The 20,588-nt window shown below is 51.6% G+C and overlaps 1 protein-coding gene across 4 annotated transcripts in view; it reads left to right on the top strand.

Annotated features, from left to right (window-relative positions):
• The window catches only part of PRKN (parkin RBR E3 ubiquitin protein ligase), a 362,091-nt gene that overhangs the window by 157,065 nt on the left and 184,438 nt on the right, over positions 1 to 20,588 (top strand). The window lies entirely within an intron of this gene.

Here is a 20,588-nt window from a genome sequence, read left to right as displayed (position 1 = left end):
CATCTGTCCATCCATCTACCTACCCCCCTCTCTCTCTATCCCCATCTGTCCATCCATCTACCTACCCCCCTCTCTCTCTATCCCCATCTGTCCATCCATCTACCTACCCCTCTCTCTCTATCCCCATCTGTCCATCCATCTACCTACCCCTCTCTCTGTCCCCATCTGTCCATCCATCTACCTACCCCTCTCTCTGTCCCCATCTGTCCATCCATCTACCTACCCCTCTCTCTCCCTATCCCCATCTGTCCATCCATCTACCTACCCCTCTCTCTATCACCCATCTGTCCATCCATCTACCTACCTCTCTCCCTATCCCCATCTGTCCATCCATCTACCTACCTCTCTCCCTATCCCCATCTGTCCATCCATCTACCTACCTCTCTCTCTATCCCCATCTGTCCATCCAGCTACCTACCTCTCTCTCTCTATCCCCATCTGTACACATCTGTCTGTCTATCGTTCATCTATATATCTACCTCTGTGTCATCTGTCTGTCTGTCTGTCTACCATCCCACCCTGCCTGTCTCTTATCCTACACAAAGCCAGCTTGCAAGATGAGAATATAACCACATCCCGCTGTGGGTGCTGCTCAGTCCTGGTCTCCCTACTGGGGAGGACGTCCAGCCCCAGCTGACAGGACGGACCTCCCTGGATCACAGTCCTCGCAGAACGTGCTCTGAGACACCAGCCCTCCTGCTGCGGACATCTCATCTCAGATGAAAGACACCCCTAAAAGCCTAGGGCTCTGGGTTCTTTGCTTGTACAATATCAAGAACATCAAAGCTTCTGCTTTCCCCAGCCACTCTCTTGTCTCCCCATCCTGCTGCTGTTCCCTGAGGAACTCACATTACAGCACCACTGAGGGGCAAGTCTCTGGCTGGCGGTGTCCCCTCTCCACCCCGGGTCTGGCTCTCCTGGCCTCTCTCACATCTGTAATGACTGAGCACAGCACTGCACTAAGCATCGAGAATCAACTAAAAATTCCCAAGCAATGCTTCCGGAATTCCTGCGAAAGTGGGAGCCGGCTTGGCCCACATTCCCTGTGGAGCTAGGAAACTGACCCTCAGCCCCAGTGTCCAGACACACGCACCAGACACCCGCGTCTCGGGAGTGCCGGCCTCATCTCAGCTGGCTAGTGCAGCAGGTAGGAGGAGAAGACCGGGAGTCCGGCAATAGCTCAGCGGGTGGAGCGCACGTGGCGCAAAGCGCAAGGACCAGCGGAAGAAACCCCGTTCGAGCCCCCGGCTCCCCACCTGCAGGGGGGTCGCTTCCCAGGCGGTGAGGCAGGTCTGCAGGTGTCTGTCTGTCTCTCCCCCTCTCTGTCTTCCCCTCCTCTCTCCATTTCTCTCTGTCCTAGCCAACAACGATGACAACAAGAATAATAACAACTACAACAACAATAAATACAAGGGCAACAAAAAGGAAATAAATAAGTAAATATTAAAAAAAGAAAAGAGAATGACCCGCCACATCAGTAAATGCAAGAGCAAAAAAACTTTAATTTGAAAACTCATCAGTTATCTGTGTTGCCTTTCAAAGGCCAGTTTCTCTCCTCTCCCACCATGTCTCACAGCCTCCAGAGGCAGGGCACAGAGCCGCTCCGCTCGGCCACCCTAAGAGGAGGCCCTGCCCTGCCCTGCCGGGGAGGGAGAGACAGGGACAGACGGTGGCTACTTGGCCCTCTGTGCTGCCAGAGGTTCTGCTTTACACATAGCTGCCGGTGGGCTCCAAAGACACAAAGAGCTTCTCCCCTGAGATGCTGTTTGGGGTACAGAGGAAGGAAGAGTAACTGCCTGGAGCGCGGGAGGGCAGGCGTCTTGCAGAGCGGTGCAGAGGAAGCTCTCCTCCATGCTCAGGTCTGCCTGCCAGCGCCCCTTGCCACAGGAGCCTGGTGACAACGGGGAGTGCTGGGGGGGTTTATCGAAATGAGGCATTTTCCAAGTCAGCGGTCCGCAGGAAAAAGAGGAAGCCTTTAAGAATACGTTAGCAAATGCCAGGAAAGAAGTAAGCATCTCCATCACAGCAAATGGTGAACCAACCAGAGAGCTGACCTTCGCTTGACCTGCTGGGAAGAGCATTCTGTTGTTTTCTTTTATGCTTCATGTAATGAGAGGGAGAGAGAGGGAGAGGGAGAGGGAGAGGGAGAGGGAGAGGGAGAGGGAGAGGGAGAGAGAATGAGAGGGAGAGGGAGAGGGAGAGGGGGGAGGGGGAGGGGGAGAGGGAGAGAGGGAGAGAGAGAGAGAGAGAGAGAGCGCATCGGCCTTTACTTTGCTGTCGGACACCAGGCACTGTGTGTAGCTGTTGTGTTTTCCACGTAGCTTTCACTTGGCGTCACCGTGCCTAGCTGTACCTGCTTCCCTCTCTGTTTCCCTGTTTCTTGCAGACAAAGAGGCAGGAAAGGGAGCCCCAGCAGACTTCCTCTGCTGCCCAGCCACCTCTCAGCTAGTGCTGGGCCTCGAGCCGGCACCATGCACAGGGCAATGCATGCACCCTCCCTGCTAAGCTGCCCCTCCTGCCCTGAGCCTGATTTTGTTATTTTTGGATAGAGACAGAGGGAAATTGAGCAGGAAGGGAGAGAGAGAGACAAAGGCTGCAGCCCTGCGTCACTGCTGGTGAAGCTTCCTCCTTGCAGGTGGGGATGGGGTGGGGGGTGGGTGGGCCTGTACGTGGTAAGATGTGGTAAGATATGTGCTCTAGTGGGCATAGCACCTCCCAACCCCCTGAGCCATATTTTCGTAAGTATGAGTGCAGCCCGGCACGGACAGTAGAGGCTCTAAATGACAAGATAGGTTTTTGGTTTTTGGAGTTTTTTGCTCTGAGCTTGCTTGCAACTAAATTTGATTATGTGAATGACCTTTTGTTTTAGTAACTAATATGGGAGATTTATTCCTGACAGGAAAGAATTTAGAGGGAGAGTTTATTTTCCATGTAGGCTATTTTGCCTGTCTCTCAGAAGATGAATCTGCATCTGTCTTCAGACAGACAGACGGATAGGGACCTGCAGATGCAGATACAGATGTGTGTGCATGTGTGTGTCTGTGTGTGTGTGTGCGTGTGCGTGTGTGTGCATGTGTGCGTGCGTGCGTGTGTGTGTGTGTGCACTCGCGTGCGCATGCATGTGTGTGTGTGTGTGTGTGTGTGTGTGTGTGTGTGTGTGTACTGGGAAACAGAACCTGAAAGGGTACAGATAAGAAATGACGTTAGAAGGTGACTTAGTTTCTAGCTCCGTGCTCAAGGCCCTGCCCCCACCTGTGGTGGAGACTCAGGAGTGGTGAAACAGGGCTCAGTTTCTCTCTGTCCTGTCCTAACAATAGAAAAAAGAAGAAAAAAGGGCCGCCAGGAGCACTGGGTTCAGAGTACAAGCACCAAGCCCCAGCAATAATCCTAGAGGCAAAAATAAAATAAAATAAAATAAATAAAATAATAAAAGCGTTTAGTTTCTAGAGCCCTCACCCCCACCTGCTGCTTTAGCAAGTCTCACATAGGAGCCGGGCGCTGGCAGACCTGGCATGAGGACCTGGGTTCCAGCCCAGTCCCCGCCTGCAGGGGAGAAGCTTCACAGTGGCAGGGCAGGGCTGCAGGTGTCTCTCTGTCTGTCTCATCTCTCCCTGGTCTCTGTTTTTCTCTGTCTCTATAGAACAAGGCCTCCAGGAGCGGTGGATTCATTGTGCTGGCAATGAGCCCCGGTGATCACCCTGGTAGCAAAAAACCTACAAAATGAATTGAGGACTACCCTTAGTTAAATATTGTGGGATCTCTCATACTGCAGATTTTTAAACTCATTTTAATGAGGGAACGAAAGGGATCAGAGCGTGGTCAGCTCTGGCTCACGGTGGTGCTGGGTGGGGATTGAACAGGAGACCTTCAGGACTCGAGTCTGAAAGTCACCACCCCCCTCTCCCCAGCATCAGGACATGCTTCCCAACCAGGACCACTGCCTCGCAAATGACAGCATGCCTCTGCCATTCAGGCCACGCAGGAACAGAAAGATCACTCCGGAATTCCAAGGAAGCAGGAGCATTTACTGTTTGCAGAGAGACTCAGCCCCACGCTGTCTCATCTAGTTCATCTCTCACATGTCCTGGGTTCACTCCGTTCAATGGCTTCCACTTGGGTGGTTACTTGTGATACTTCCCGAGTGATGTGTATCTCTCTTAAGGATTGAGAGTCATTTTTAACTGACCAAGAAGAAAGCTGTGTTGCTACTCGGCGTGTTCATCTAGTTTAAGAGATTTTGGCTAGTTGTCTATTTTATTCTGGATTATTTGGTAGGTTGGGTCATGACAGTGCTCTTTGTTGTTTGCAAGGACAAGCAGAGAGATCGCAGGCTGAATCTTGAAAATCTCAAGGGCATCACCTGCTTCCCTGTTAGAGGCCAAGAGGGAGGAGGCGGACTGGCACCCTGTCTACGGAAGGGCTTCTGGAATCAGGAAGAGTGGCCGTTTGCTGGGTGAGAGTCTTTTCATAAGCAAACGACCACTCTTCCTGCTTCCAGAAGCAAGTTTAATTGTGTTCATTTCTTAGGGAAAAAAAATCCAGTTTCCAATGAAGCGTGCCGAGTTCAGTCTCTCTTCATTTATCTCAACCACTTTAAAAGTTTAAATTATACAATGAAGATGGCATTTAAATTTGTTTTTTACAAAAAGGAGAAATAAAAATATATAGACTTTCCAGACCTGAGACCAAACCGAGAAAATGAGAATAGCTCTTAACTGCGGAGGTAGAACCCCCGTGTCCTCTTCCGTGTCTCTCCGTCACCGAGTGCTGCTCTCAGAGCGGCAGTGGAGAGGGAAGAGAACAGACATGTGTGACACGGCGTCCTTGCATTTCGGCCCTCTCTGCCCACGCCTTCCATGCGGGCGGTGCCACTCCCAGGGCCTTAACCCCGTCTCCTGCCCTACGTGGAGTCCTTCTTGGCGCAGCATTGCACCAGCATCCCCGCTCATGTGCCCCTGGTTGCCGTGTGATTGTTCTCCCAGAGACGCTGAGCTTCTTGGCTTCATTACAGAAGGAAAATAGCTCAGACAGGCTCGAGGAAAGACTTCTATGTTATAGGTCCAAGAAAAAGCAGTTCAGGAAGGACCCTGGGAAGGAGAGGAAAGCAGGGTGGGGGCACTGCAGTCCTGGTGCAGGATGTCGGAGGGACGGGCTGAGGGTGACAGCACTGAGACGCCTGCCGCAGGGACACGAGACACGTGTCAGCAGCCATGCTGGAAGCCGTTACCTGCCCCAGGAACAGGGGGCAAGAAAACATTTAGCTTTTCACCACACACACAAACATGAGGAGGAAGAGGGGGAGGGGGAGGAAATAGAAGGAAAAAGCTCTTTGTTGTTCTCTGCTAATCCACCTCAGCTGTTCTAGAAGTCCCCCCTGAAGCCTTCAGACAAGGAGTCGCTGCTGAAGGGCCTGGGCTGGGGGCTCCCACTGTGGCCACCCAGGCCCCCCACCCCCACTGGGACCAGTGCTTTCAGGAAGAGCTGATGGTACAGTGGTCAGTGAAGCCCAACTTGTAGTCAGCTTCCCCAGCTCTGTGATTTTCACATTCTTCACGCATTTGCCACGCAAGAAAGTCACATGCAGTAGAGATCACATAAGACCCGTCAGGCTGAATTGTTCATTGTCTTATCCTTTACTGATGAGGATTGTTGATCCCTACCCCACACAGTTAGTTCCTGCTGTAACAGGTCTGCTTACTGTGGGTGTACTCACCACTCTTCCCTGTGGAGATGCCATTGGCATGGGCACTTTTCTGCAGCAAGAACTGAGTGTCAGTTTCCCTCCGGGTACTGAACTGAGTGTCAGCTTCCCTCTGGGTGCTGGACTGAGTGTCAGTTTCCCTCCGGGTGCTGAACTGAGTGTCAGCTTCCCTCTGGGTGCTGTTTCCGTGCTCTAGCCGCTCCTGGCTCCCACTCACCTGGCTGCCTCTCTTCTCTTGACTCCACAGTTACCTTGTTTACACTGCCGTTACTCAGTTTGTCTTCCTGACTCTATTTCAGAAAGCTTTCACTGCTGCAGTTTCATGGTGGTCGATCTTTTCTTCTTTAATGTCCCTCTGACTCTTGATTCTATCTAGCGTATCTTTTGTGATCTCGCACATCGTAATTCTCAGCCCTGGATATATCCAGATCTGAGATATAGAAAGAAAGAAAGAAAGGAAGAAAGAAAGAAAGAAAGAAAGAAAGAAAGGAAGGAAGGAAGGAAGGAAGAAAATTGATAGGTAGATGGATGGATAGATAGATGATAGATAGGTAGGTAGATAGATGATAGATAGATAGATAGATAGATAGATAGATAGATGATAGATAGATGTTGGGTAGTATGCCAGCTCCCCCTGGCTTCTGCTTAACCATATGCCTATATAGGGATTGAATTGATCCCATTCAAAGCTTTGGTCTATTTACATAAATCACTTTTACATTTACATAAAGCACCACACTCCCTCCAGGGCATTGGTGGTTTAGTGGTAGAATTCTCACCTGCTCCACCCCCTCTCCTTGTCACACCCTGATCCTCTCCTTGTCAAACCCTGACCCTCTCCTTGTCACACCCTGATCTTCCACCAGTCACTTTTCGCTCCACTCTCTCTATGTCACATCCTGTTTCCACCCTACTTGGAGAGTATAAAAACAGCTGCTCTTCTGATTAAAGACACTTGGAAATTGCTTTCCGGCTCTGAGAGCTCCAGAGTGTATCTCCTGCAAAGTTAGTGCGGCACGAGTTCCTGATCCCTCTCCCACGCAGCAGCCTAGATCAGCTCCAGTTGAGTTCTCTCCAACCCAGAGAGCACTAGCTCGGGAAGAAACACCTTCAGGCTATCCCGGCAGAGAGATAGATGGATAGATGATAGATAGATAGATAGATAGATAGATAGATAGATAGATAGATAGATAGATGATAGATGATAGATAGAAAAATAGATAGATAGATAGATAGATAGATAGATAGATGATAGATAGACAGACAGATAGATAGATGATAGATAGGTAGATGATAGATGATAGATAGAAAAATAGAGAGATGATAGATAGATAGACAGACAGACAGATATATAGGTATCATTGAGATAGCTCACCTGGGGGCTCCGGGGGCTGCATCCTCTGCGTGTCCACTTCACATACAGAATGTCTGGAGGACAAACTGGTTGCTGTCTCTGCCTCTGCAGCCGCCCTCGTGCTGCAGCCCTTACAGCTTCTACAGGGTCTTTCAACGCCTTCCTGCATTCCTAGTGGCAGGTACATGACCTACACCTGACTCCTTCTGCATATAGTTCATTTTGTTGTGTTACTCTGGGCTTGGGAATAGTTTGTACTCTTATATTTTTATTCTTCATTGATTTAACAATGACCGACAAGACCATAAGATAAGAGAGGCACAATTCCACACAGTTCCCACCACCAGAGTTCTGTATCCCGTCCCCTCCACTGGAAACTTCCCTGTCCTTTACCCCTCTGGGAGCAGGGACCCAGCCTCCCTTTGAAGAGTGGGGCATCCCTACCATTGTTGATGCACCTTGAGGGCAAGGTCCGGGAGAGGCCCGCAGGAGGCCCGGGATGCTGTTCCTGGTGGAGATGACCAGTGCAGTGGAGAGAGGGGTCTGGTAGAGGTCTAGGCCCAGCATGTCTGTGTGGGATCCCAGGACTCCCTGACGAGGGCCTGGATGATGGGGTGGCCTGGCAGTGACTAGAGAGCCGTTATTAGGTCTGCCGGTCTCTTGCCCTTACCCAGCTTCTGTCGTCCTCACTTTGACTGACACAGTTGGCTTTGGAGTGGTTGAGGGAATTGAAATAGGAAGATGGTGAGGAGGGTGTCTAGGTCAAGTAGAAACTACTTAATTACGTACTTTATGGTGTCTTTCAGGTCTTTCTCCTTGCTTGTCACACTCACGGAGTGACTGTCAACTGCTGTGCACTCTGACTGTAAGGTGTCTGTTTCCCCTGACTTATGGACACGTGTGCAGGTGCCCTGTCTCAGGGGCCCTGGTCTGTAGCTGGGCTGTGTGGCTTTGTTAGGAAGCGCACCACCACCCGGAATGGAGTCAAGGCGTCGAGGAGGAGCTGGGAAAGGTCTCCCAAGAACTGGCGCTGGAGGGTGGCCATCCCAGGCCTGGCGTCTCTGGACACGGTCTGAAGTGACCCATGTCGAGGTGGCAGTGGCTACACTGATAGGCTGAGCCCGGCAGATGCAGGACCCCAGGGTCTGGGTGAGCCGCGCCCCAGAGGTCCCAAGACTTGGAGCAGCACACGCTTCATGGAGAAGGGGGAAGGTTCCCGCTGTCTCAGAGTTTAAGGCGGCAGTTGATAGCTGTGCTATAACCAAGCTGTTTGGGGAGAGTCAGTTGGATCCTGCCAGGCCATCTCTGTTACTTTGTCAGAGCTGCCTGCCAGGATAGGGCTCCTCTGGCTGAGGGGCTGCACTGCTCTGGTACCCGTGGGCCCAAGGCTGTGTGAGCTGTAGCCCCATGGTGCTTCTTTCCAGGGCCAGGGCCAGGGCCAGTCCTCTCCCAGGGTGGCTCTGTTCTCCAGGACACCCCACACAGCTCTGTCAAGACAAGCGCTCTCTAGCATTTCCCCGGGGCATGCTCACAGCCTCAGTCGGCCTACTCCCCAGCCCATCTCCTTAATCTGGCGGGCGCTCCAGACATGGCCTGGACTCCCTGCCTGGGCCCCAGCCAGGAAGGAAGCTCTGTAAAAGGCCTTGAGCCGAGACTGTCAGGCTCACTCATTCATTCTTTTAGTCCCTTAAGAAATGCTCTCTTCAGTGCTTGATAGCTCGTGTCTTAGAAGCCCTGTTTCAAGTCAGATAATTACAAAAAATATTAGTGATCTGAAACCTTTAGTTAAAAGGAAAAGTAGCTAATCTCAGCAATATAATGGAGGTTGTTGGCCTGTTTTTCACTCCAGAAAATGAGAGGGCAGCACAGACAACATTCTAGCTTCACGTGAACAAAGGCGGTAAGTGCTGGGTACATACAAAATAGCAGGCAGAGATGCTGGCTTTGTGTCACATTTGAACACAATGAGAGATTTAACACAGTCAAAGTTGACTTTTCATAGCATTTTGATTCCATTGAACTAAATGCAAAATTAATAATCTGTCTCGAAAAAGGCATACTTGAAAATCAAGACAATATTTCTAAATACTACAGCCAGAAATCAGAGCATGGCGTAGCGACAGAGTCGGTGGCACGGGGCTAGCAGAAAGGAGGTCCTGAGCCTGTCCCCACTGTCCCTGCATATGCCGAGGGATTCCCGATCCTCTCTTCTCAGCTCTCACGAGACAAAACAAATTGGGACAAGTAAGTGGGGGTCTGCTGCCTTGCTCCCGTGGGAAGAGCTGCTTTGTCCGTCCGCAGTCCAGGTCCAGGCCCGGCTCTCCGCGTGTTGAAGGAAGCCGCAGTGCCGGCTCTCGGCGTGTTGAAGGAAGCCGCAGTGCCGCGGGCTCTTCTCTCTTTCAGTCTCAGTCTCTGCCTCCGTCTTTTCATTTTTTCCCCATGTTATCGCTGGGGCTCAGCGCCAGCACTAAGAATCCACTGCTCTTATGGCCACTTATTTTCTTTTATTCTGATAGAACAGGGATCAACTGAGAGGTGAGGGGAGAGGGAGAGAGGAAGATAGACAACTAAAGACCTGCTTAACTGCTTGCGAAGCCGCCCCCCCAAACGGTGAGCTGGGGGCTTGCACTGGGATCCTTACACCGGTCCTTGTGCTTAGTGCTGTGTGTGCTTAACTCGTGCGCCACCGCCTGGCCCCCCTGCCTCTGTCTCCGTCAAAGATAGAATAAAATTGGGGGCCGGGCGACGGTGCGCCCGTTAACTTACGAAAGGACCCCCCCCCCCCCGGTTCAATGTGCAGCTCCCCACCAGCAGGGGAGACGCTTCAGGAGTGGTGAAACAGGGCTGCAGGTGTCTGTTTATCTCTCTCCTCTCTGTCTTTTCCTCCTCTCTCAAATTATCTCTGTCCTGTCAAATAAAATAGAAAAGGAAAACAAAAGGAAGAAATGGCCCCTGGGAGCAGTGGGTTCTAGTGCTGGCACTGAGCCCTGGCAGCAACAAAACAGGCGCGTGGCCTCCAAACCCATGCAGGAACTCGTGGCGTGACTGGGTCAAACTTCAACACCCACACGTCGACGGCCTTGCCTGACAGGGTAGCCGCTCGCATCCAGCCCGGAGTCCTCCTGCCACAGGCGCTGGCCCTTGCTGAGCCGCCTGAGGAGCCCCCGGCTGGAGGCGGACGCCCTGCGTGACGGGAGAGCCTGTGCGGAGGGACAGCGGTCCGCTCCCTGAGCCCTCAGCCGGCCCTTCCTCGCAGGGGCCGCGGCGGCGTGGAGCCCCGGCTGCAGTCTGTCTCTGAGGTGCCCCCACACCGCGCACTGCACTGCCTTTCCTCCACCCCCCACCCCCGTGGAGCGAGCCCTCGGAGCCCAGCGGTGCTTCTGGAAGTGGTCGGCCTCCTGCCAGGGGAGCCAGGGCCGGTGGAGGGGCTGCGTCCTCAGCAGTGCCCAGGAAGAGCCATGGATGAGGGTGTCCTTGGGCCTTCGTGGCCCTCCGGAGCTTGACGCTCACCTCCCGGTCTGGAGTGTGAGGCCCTGCAGCTGGGGGTCAGCAGGAACCTGCTCCCAGGTGTCAGAGCAGGGCTGAGGGGGCGCGTCTCTGTGCAGCCGCCTCCAGCCCCCGGCAGGCAAGCCGCTCTCATGCCGTGTCCATCATGTTTCTGTTTGAAACACGTCCTCTGTGTTTGCCCCTGGCGAGACTCACAAGGTCGCTTGGCCCTGGAGGCCCTTGGGCGTGACTCTGACTCTGCTCTGTCTGTGTTGGAACTGTGCAGACCCAGCCCAGCCCAAACTCCAGTCCCTGCTGGGGCAGACTGGGGCCCAGCCGCCCTAGAGGAGCACAGACCCGGCGGGCACCTGTGAGCGCAGGGCAGCTTCTGAGCTGGGGCCTGGGCCCGAGGAGGCCACTTCCCTGCCAGCTCTCACCAGGGTGGGGCGCCCCAGCGCCCTGCACAGCCAGAGCAGACAGGAGGACCTGGAGCCCGCCCTGCCGTGAGCTTGGCTCCTTCGCTCTGGCGTCCGGAATCCAGCACCGAGGCTGCCCTCCGCTCCTATGCTATTCCCAGCACCCCATCTGTTGGAGAGAAACACCCCTGCACACGGAATTAACACAATACCTCCAGACCATCAGTGGGGGCGTCTGCTAGGAGAGCGGACTCGGAAAAGGGAGGCAGAGTGGGGCTCACAGCGCCCGCGGCAAGCCGTATGCTCCCCAGCACCTGTGCCTTGGGTCTGCGTGGGAGCCATCCAGAAAACACTCAGCAATATGCCCTTCCCAAAAAAGCCAGGCCCCGGGGCTACTGGCCGGCCTGCGGGGCGGCCTGTGTGCGGGACGGCAGCTCTGCAAAGTGCCGGCTGTGTGGGCAGCAGATGGCGGGCCGGCGGGGGACAGCCGCGGGAATCAGCCCGCGCGGGACTCGGACTGGGCCCTCAGGTCCGGCCGCACCGTCTTTAAACAAGAAATACTTGCGGGAAGTACAAAAGTCAAGTGTACCTTGTGAATGCTTTACACAAGCATAGCACCCCCCACAGCTCCTCAAATTTCTTTCTTCTCACTTTATGCAGAAGTCCTCTGACATTTTGGAGGAACTAGAAAAACCAAGTATCATAGAAATAAAGTATCTTTGTCTCTCTCTCTGTCTGTCTCTCTCTCTCTCTCTTTTATTCACAGTTCCCACTACCAGAGTCCCATATCCCATCCCCTCCATTGGAATCCCCCCTTTTCTTTTCTTTTTTCTTTTTTTATTGAGGGGATCAGTGTTTGACAGTCACCAGTGAATACAGTAGTTTGTGCACGCATAACGTTTCCCAGTTTCCACATAGCAGCACAACCCCCACTAGGTCCTCTGCCGTCCTGTCCCAGACCTGAGCCCTCCCCACCCGCCCGCCCAGCCTCTTTACTTAAATGCAACACACCGAATTCCGTATTTTGTATATGACAGAAACCGTTAGAACAGTGATTGTCACAGTTGTTAAAATAGACTATGTCTTGGGTTACTTTTCTTTTCTAAGCTCCAAAAGTGAAAAGCAGGATTAAGGGGAACAGTTCTGCAGAAGACTTTCCTGCCTGAGACTCTGAGGTCCCAGGTTCAGTTCCCAGCACCACCATCAGCCAGAGCTGAGCAGGGCTCTGATCTCTCTCTCTGTCTCTCTCTTTCACTAGAGAGAGTATGTGAGGCCCATCAGGGAGGTCTAAGTACATTCACTGCACACCTCCAAGAGAGGGCAGAACCCAGGTGCTCATAAAAGTGTCACCTTCTTCCAGCACCTTTTGTTTACTTGTTGAAACCATTCTTCACCCATTAACTTGGTGTGTGTGTGAATGCGTATGTGTGTGTGTATATGTGTGAATGTGTGTATGTGTGTGTGTGTGAATGTGTGTGTGTGAGTGTGTGTGTGAATGTGTGTGTGAGTGTGTGTGTGAATATGTGTGTGAGTGTGTGTGTGAATGTGTGTGTGTGAATGTGTGTGTGAATGTGTGTGTGAATGTGTGTGTGAATGTGTGTGTATGTATGTAAGTGTGAATGTGTGTGTGAATGTGTGTATGTGTGTATGTGATGTATATGTGCGAATGTGTGTATGTGTGTGTGAATGTGTGTGTGTGAGTGTGTGTGTGAATGTGTGTGTGAGTGTGTGTGTGAATGTGTGTGTATGTGTATAAGTGTGAATGTGTGTGTGTGAATGTGTGTGTATGTGTGTATGTGTATGTATATGTGTGAATGTGTGTGTATGTGTGAATGTGTATGTGTGAATGTGTGTGTGTGAATGTGTGTGTGAATGTGTGTGTATGTGTGAATGTGTGTGTGTGAATGTGTGTGTGTGAATGTGTGTGTGAGTGTGTGTGAATGTGTGTGTGTGAGTGTGTGTGAATGTGTGAGTGTGTGTGAGTGTGTGTGTGTGTGTGAATGTGTGAGTGTGAGTGTGTGTGTGAATGTGTGTGTGAATGTGTGTGTGAATGTGTGTGTATGTATATAAGTGTGAATATGTGTGTGTATGTGTCAATGTGTGTGTGAATGTGTGTGTGAATGTGTATGTGTGTATGTGTATAAGTGTGAATGTGTGTGTAAATGTGTGTGTGTGAATGTGTGTGTGTGTGAATGTGTGTGTGAATGTGTGTGTGTGAGTGTGTGTGTGAATGTGTGTGTGAATGTGTGTGTATGTGTATAAGTGTGAATGTGTCTGTGAGTGTGTGTGTGTGTGAATGTGTGTGTGTATGTGTGAGTGTGTGTATGTGTATAAGTGTGAAAGTGTGTGTGAATGTGTGTGTATGTATAAGTGTGAATGTGTGTGTGAGTGTGTGTGTGTGAATGTGTGTGTGTATGTGTGAGTGTGTGTGTATGTGTATAAGTGTGAATGTGTGTGTGAATGTGTGTGTATGTGTATAAGTGTGAATGTGTGTGTGAGTGTGTGTGTGTGTGAATGTTTGTGTGTATGTGTGAGTGTGTGTGTATGTGTATAAGTGTGAATGTGTGTGTGTGTGTGTGTTTGTGTGTGTTGGACATGGAACCCATGGTCTCACAGATGCAAAGTACATGTGCTATTAATTAAGATATTTATCCTAGAAGGAATATGGCTTTTCAAGAATTTGTTTTAGCTAAGTCTTTATATGAATAGCACTTTTGTTTCTTATTTCAAAGTAAAAAAATAAAATGAAATAAAGCACAGTATAGATGGATGGAAGGGTGGCTAGGTGGATGGATGTGCTATAATAGATGACAGAATTGCCATGAGTTTTCAAAAGCAAACAATTTTCTCCATGTGCCATTATTCCTTGGGGACACCCAATAAAAGTCAGTTTCTTTGTAAGGGATCACATGGTATGGGATAGGTCTTTCTGAACAGGCCCCGTCTTTCAAAGCAATGAGATGAAGCGTCTCCCTGCTGTCCCTTGGGACTAGTAAATAAATATAACAGTGTAATGGATTTTCCTAGTGAAAGTCCTTCTGAAGACACGGGGACATATTCTTGAAAGCTGTTAAGTGCTTTAAGCATTTTAGTCGATTTAAAGTGCAAAGTGTGTAGTGACCCGCTTCATGAATGCTGGTGATCGAGAAACTACAAAACAGAACAGGAAAAGTCAGTGTCCACCGAATTCCTGCTGGTTCTCGGGGTCGAGTTCCAATAGCTGCATCCACTTGACAGACAAGGAATCAGACGGAGTGGGCGACATGACAGGACAGGGCTCACAGCAAGACGGCAGTGTAGAAATCTGCCCTGTGCAGTTCCAGCCATCTCTTGCCCTGTTTTCCCAGTGACCAGCCTTCACAGAATACAATGTCGTCTTCTTTCACAACTGTTCTCTGCGCCTCACAAATAAGACATAAAAGTCAGTGTGGCACCACAGGAACTACGGAGGGAGGTAGGGCAGTGGTGCGCCTCTTGCTGAAGGTCTCCCCTTGCTGTGCGGGCTGCGGCGGCTGCTGGGGATGGGCCACACTCACTTGGCGTAATGGGCAGCCTGGGTGCCCTGGCTTTGAGCTGGTCCTTACAGCATCACAGCCTGTCTTCAAGCTGGTGCCAGACAGCTGGTGGTCTGGATTAAGTACCGACTTCAGTGCTTAGTGGGAAGCCTGTCTATCTGGGGGGTAAGGCGTTTTCCCAGTTGGGCTGTTGCGTAACTTAGAGAGATGAAGGATGCCAGCAGAGTGCCCCACATGCCAAACCCTAGCCAGGGCGAAAGGGAAATGCTGTGGCCCTCCGAGGATGACGGCTGTGGCTGAGGAGTGGGCAGCCAAGGAGGGAGAGAGATGCCGGTACCATTAGTTTACAGCTGGTCTCAGCTCTGCCCGTGACCCTCACCACAGGGCCTGGACTCCGGCCCCAGGCATCCTGGTCTGCTCGGTTCAGACAAGTGCCACCCATTATAACGTCCCTGGGTGATTTTTTTAATTATTATTATTATTTTAATTTTTATTTATAAAATGGAAACACTGACAAGACCATAGGATAAGAGGGGCACAACTCCCACAATTCCCACCACCAGAACTCCGTATCCCATCCCCTCCCCTGACAGCTTTCCTATTCTTTATCCCTCTGGGAGCATGGACCCAGGGTCATTGTGGGATGCAGAAGGTGGAAGGTCTGGCTTCTGTAATTGCTTCCCTGCTGAACATGGGTATTGACAGGTGGAGCCATACTCCCAGCCTGCCTCTCTCTTTCCCTAGTGGGGCAGGGCTCTGGGGAAGTCTGTCCAGGGAAGTCAGGTTGGCATCATTGTAGTATCTGGAACCTGGTGGTGAAGAAAGAGTTAACTTATAAAGCCAAACAAATTGTTGTCTAATCAGGAACTTAAAGGCTGGAATGATTCAGATGAAGATTTGGGGTCTCCATTTTGGAAATAGCTAGTAGGCCTATTTTAGGTCTATTCCAAGGGGCCGTGACTGTACTAGTTTTTGCCTGCGCCTGACCTCTGATATGATATGCTGGAGAGGTTGTGGGGACCCTGAGTGAGTCTAAAGGATGGCTAGGGCTTAAACCATTTTGCTAAACTTCCTGTCTTAGTTTTCTTTAAGATGAAAGTTGCCATTTTTCTCTTATGAAAACACACTGCTGGGGTGCACTAGATGAAGCTCACAAGGACCTGGGTTTCAGCCTCTCACTCCCCACCTGTGGCAGTGGGGGGGGATGCTTCACAAACAGTAAAACAGGTCTGTGGTGTCTCTCTTTTTATCTCAATACCTCTCTAGCTTCCTGTCTTCTCTCAATTTCTCTCTATTATATTGAATTAAAAAATTAGGCAAAAAAAACAGGAAAAAATGGCCACTGGTAGCAGGGGGTTCGTGGTACCGGCACTGAGCCCCAGCAACAACTCTGGTGGCAATTAAAAACAAACAAACAAACAAAGACACACTATTAAAGAAAAAAAAACGCACAATCACCAGGTGGTGGCGCACCTGGTTAAGCGCTCATATTACAGTACACAAGGACCCGGGTTCAAGTCCCTGCTCCCCACCTGAAGTGGGGAAGCTTCACAAGTGGTGAAGCAGGTCTGCAGGTGTCTCTCTGTCTCTCTCCCTCCCTCCCTGACCCTCCTGTCTCAATTTCTCTCTTTCCTATCAAATATAAAAAAGTAAAGCAAAAAAAAAAAAAAAAAAACAGACTACAGAACTATTATCCAGAACTCTGAGCATGCAGATAGTGACCTCAGTCTTACTCACAAGCCACTCTTAAGGACAGCTGCTGGACACTTGTTGCTGGAACCCTTTCCTGCCTTCATTGCTGGGACCGCAGTGTTCAGAGCAGCTGAAGCTCCCTTGCTAGGAAGATGTAGCTTCCTTCTTGAAAGCCAGCGTCTCAGGTCTCTCTGTGCCAGTGTCTCCTCACCTACTGGATTCTTCTCTGCATATTTGCGCCCCGTTGCGTGGTCCTTGTTGCTGGTGCTGACCTGAGCGCCTCTCAGTTCTGGCCTCTCGCGCTGCAGGGCCGGAGCCTGGCGCCGCCCTCACACCAGTCCTGTGCACCGCTGCCGTACGCCTCCCTGGCCGGTCTCTGTGTTTGAAAGTTCATTTTTCTGAACTACAAGGCAGCTTACCGGGTAATCCCTGCGCCTAGGCGTTCTTGGGGATCGGGTTCACGTCTAGACACCAGGGCTCAGCTTGCAAAAGGGAGAGAAAGAATTATGGATTCAAATCACTCACCACAATTTGAGTTCTGGGCCTCTGGCTCTGGGGACCCTTGTGGCCTGGGGTCCTTTCTTAATATGCCAACCCCATGAAAGGTGGGCACTGACCCTTAGGACCCACCATCTGGTGCCCTTAGGACCCACCACCCGCCTGGTGCCCTTAGGATCCAGCACCCGCCTGGTGCCCTTAGGACCCAGCACCCGCCTGGTGCCCTTAGGACCCAGCACCCGCCTGGTGCCCTTAGGATCCAGCACCCACCTGGTGCCCTTAGGACCCAGCACCCGCCTGATGCCCTTAGGACCCAGCACCCGCCTGATGCCCTTAGGATCCAGCACTCGCCTGGTGCCCTTAGGACCCAGAACCCGCCTGGTGCCCTTAGGATCCAGCACCCGCCTGGTGCCCTTCGGACCTAGCACCCGCCAGGTGCCCTTAGGATCCACCACCTGGTGCCCTTAGGATCCAGCACCCGCCAGGTGCCGGCCCTTTTCCTTAGCAGCCAGCACCTTCAGTCAGCAGCAGACTCAGCACAGCGAGGCAGCCAGGCTCCCGGGCGTCTTGGGCTCCAGCGGGAGAAGAAGGAGCCCATGAAAGAAGAGGAGGTTGTCTGGGACGACAGGCCTGGCGGGACAGTCCCACTACGCCTCTCTCCCTCCCGTCATCTCTCCCTCTCTCTGCAGAATATCTAAATGCAACCTGCCTCTTGGACAGATGGCTGGGGGCAGGGGCACTCAGTCATGAACACATACCGCCATGCACAGGGTCCAGGTTCGAGCTCCCGCTCCCTCCTGCAGGGGGTAGCTTCATAAACAGTGAGGCGGGCTGCAAGTCTGTCTGTCTGTCTGTGTGTCTCTCTCTCCATCTCCCCTTCCCTCTCAATCTCTCTTTATCCTGTCCAATAAAAAGAAATGGAAAAATGGCCACTGGGAGCAGTCGATTCGTGGTGCTGGCACTGAGCCCTGGTGCTAATCCTGGTGACAAAATAGTAATAATAACAGTAACGATAACGATGACAACAATGTCTGTCTTAGCAGCTGCGAAATACCCATCAACTGGACTAGCACGCATTTGGAAGAGCTGCTTTCTCTCTCCCTCCCCCTCTCTCTCGCTCACGAAGAATGTTGACCCAGGAGTGGAGAAATGGTGCATGTGTGAGTCCCCAGCTCTCAATAAGACTCCTCAGACAGTGATGAGTCTTCATTGAGCTTAGGAATCTCTTCTCAGGCTCTGCACAGTAAAGCCACCTGTAGACGTGCAAGCTGACCAGCCAGGGCGACTGGGAACCGCACAGAAATAGAGGCCTCCCAGCCTGCGGTGCCCGCCCCCAGCGCTCCCCTATGCAGACCCAGGAGAGCTTTCTGGGCACAGACACCTGGCTGGCTACACTCACCGCTCCATCCGCTGTCAGAGGTTGCAGACTGGGAAGCAAGTCTTGTCCCTGAGGAGACAGGCCCACCCGCACGGCCCCGTCCATGAGGCAACGACTGTCGGTGGCCGTTCAAGGTCCTTTGCTATGTGGCACCATCATTTTAATGCCTAATGTTTACTTTCTTGATTAGAATAAAGCGAGATGAGCGGACTCAGGCTTCGCTCTCCTGGCTGAGTCAACACACACAGACAGAGAAAGCAGGAGAATATTATGTTGTGACTGGGCACAGCTCCATGTTGATTCATCCTCACTGGCATTTCCCTCGTACACAAGTCAGGAGCCTCCACAAGGGTGGAGCCCCCTTCCAGAGGACATACAGGACGGGGACAAAGGCCCTTGGATAGTGGATGTGTCTTACTCTTCACTTTCCGTCCTGCGCCTCAGCTGGTCAGAGACAGCACTTCTAAAGGGAGCTATTTTTATCACTACCTTCTCAACAGATGGGTCCCTCAATATTTTATAACAGATGACAGGAAAATTACATTTCCAAAAAAAAAAAAAAATACGGCAATGCTGGGTAGGTGTTCGATAGGCCAGTTTATTGGGGGACCAGCGCATTAATATCGAAACAAAAAGAACAGAGGCTGACATCATGAATCTGCCTATGTCAGAGTCTTCTCTCCTGACCCATCACTCCAGAGTTACAGATATATCCCACAGCAAGCAATAAATATTAAAATGAATTTGTAGAGTGTCTTATCAAAAGCATCCTGACAGCAATTGTTTTCACGACTCTCTTCCCCTGCAGACATTGAATACCTTGCCATCAATCTTTTATCCCAGCCGGTCTCAATCCAATTTTTCTCTCCTCACTAAAAGGCTTTTTTTTTTTTAATATCCCCCACCGATCTGTACTGACTTTCCTTTTATAGCAGAAGTGCATGGATATTACTTTACACTCCACCGTGGCTACATATCCATCAATCAGGACATAAAAGGTGGGTCTGCGGGGTGTGCTAGGTCCCTCCAGGCTCCAGGCAAGAGGGGCTTATGTCAGGGCTCCTGCCTGGCAGCCCAGGTCGACCAGAAAGCCCTGTGCACGGTGTGGCTGGGAGCCTGCAGCTGCCCGTTAGGGCCCATCTGGGCTGTGCACACGTTTCCAGGGGAAGGTGAGCTTTCAGGAAGCTTCTGCTTCTGAAACATCAGCTGCTCTCACTCCCCAGCTTGACAAATATCCTAAAATATTTCTAAAACCACAGAGGTTAAGGTCCTTGCTGAATAACACCCCGGGTCCCAGCGTGTTCTGCCAGTCACTGGCCGATACGCCTCAGAGAGCTGGCTAATTAGGCTTCCTTGTGTGCAGAGGTCTCCTCCGTGACGGAAACACCAGCCCGACGAGAAAAACCCGGAAGGGGGTGCAGAGGTGAAGAAGGAGCAGGACTCCTTCTCAGATAGACTCACCTGGGGGCACATCCCACGTCTGCGTCACCCAGGCTGAGCAGGGACGCGTGCGTCTGGCCCTCGTCTGCTGGGGCCGTGAGGGCAGGTGTTCTCCTGGTGAGGTCTGAAGGGCCAGAGCAGGGTCGCCTTGGAGACCAGCGCCTCAGCTTTCTTTTTCTGTTTTCTATATTCTGAGGTCTAGTGCTTCAGAATTCAGCTCAGAGATGCAAATACTAGACTTCCACATGCTAGAGCTGCGAGTACTCTTGTCCGGGACAGAGAGAAATGAAGAGAGGAGGGGAAGACAGAGAGGGGGAGAGAAAGACAGACACCTGCAGACCTGCTTCACCACCTGTGAAGCGACTCCCCTGCAGGTGGGGAGCCGGGGGCTCGAACCGGGATCCTTCCGGTGGTCCTTGTGCTTTGCGCCACCTGCGCTTAACCTGCTGCGCTACCGCCCGGCTCCCAAGTTCTCTTCTTTCTAATGTTTTTATGAATAATTTAAGAATCTTAACGAGGGAAACATTCCACCGTGTAGAGATTTAAAAGCAAAAGAGGGAGATGTCCCAGCTTGTTACCAAAATGGAGGATGTCCATGCCTGAGATACCAGCATGCGCCGTTTCAGTCTCTGGCACCATAGTTGAAACTTGAGTGCTGTAGTATCTCTCTGTCTGTCTCTTTCTCTGAAAAAATTCAGCCCAGAGGTGTCATCTCACAGTGACAATACATACATACATACATACATACATACATACATAAGATGAAATCAGCGGTGTTTCCCAGTGCAGACACAACTGTCAAGTGTCTGTGCTAAGAAAGGTTTAGTCTGGCCTCCTTGGCTCTCTCTTCCTTCTCTCACTCCCGGTCTGTCCACTTTGCGTTGGACCCCAGCTGACAATGCACAGTGATACTGACTTGACAGCCAGGCATCGCTGACTTGAACCATCAGGGGAGGATGCCGTGTGGGCTGGGGGCTTCCGGGCCAGAGCACCAGGCCAGGTAGGAGCCCTGAGGCCATCAGCCCAGCCTGGGCGGGCCCAGCCCCAGCTGCCTCCTGGCTCCCACAGACGCAGACTTAGCAGAGCCAGGCTGTCCCTGTGCTGCTTT

This window comes from Erinaceus europaeus, chromosome 13 (genome assembly GCF_950295315.1).
Source record: "Erinaceus europaeus chromosome 13, mEriEur2.1, whole genome shotgun sequence".
NCBI lineage: Eukaryota > Metazoa > Chordata > Mammalia > Eulipotyphla > Erinaceidae > Erinaceus > Erinaceus europaeus.
This window is presented reverse-complemented; position numbering and strand designations above follow the sequence as displayed.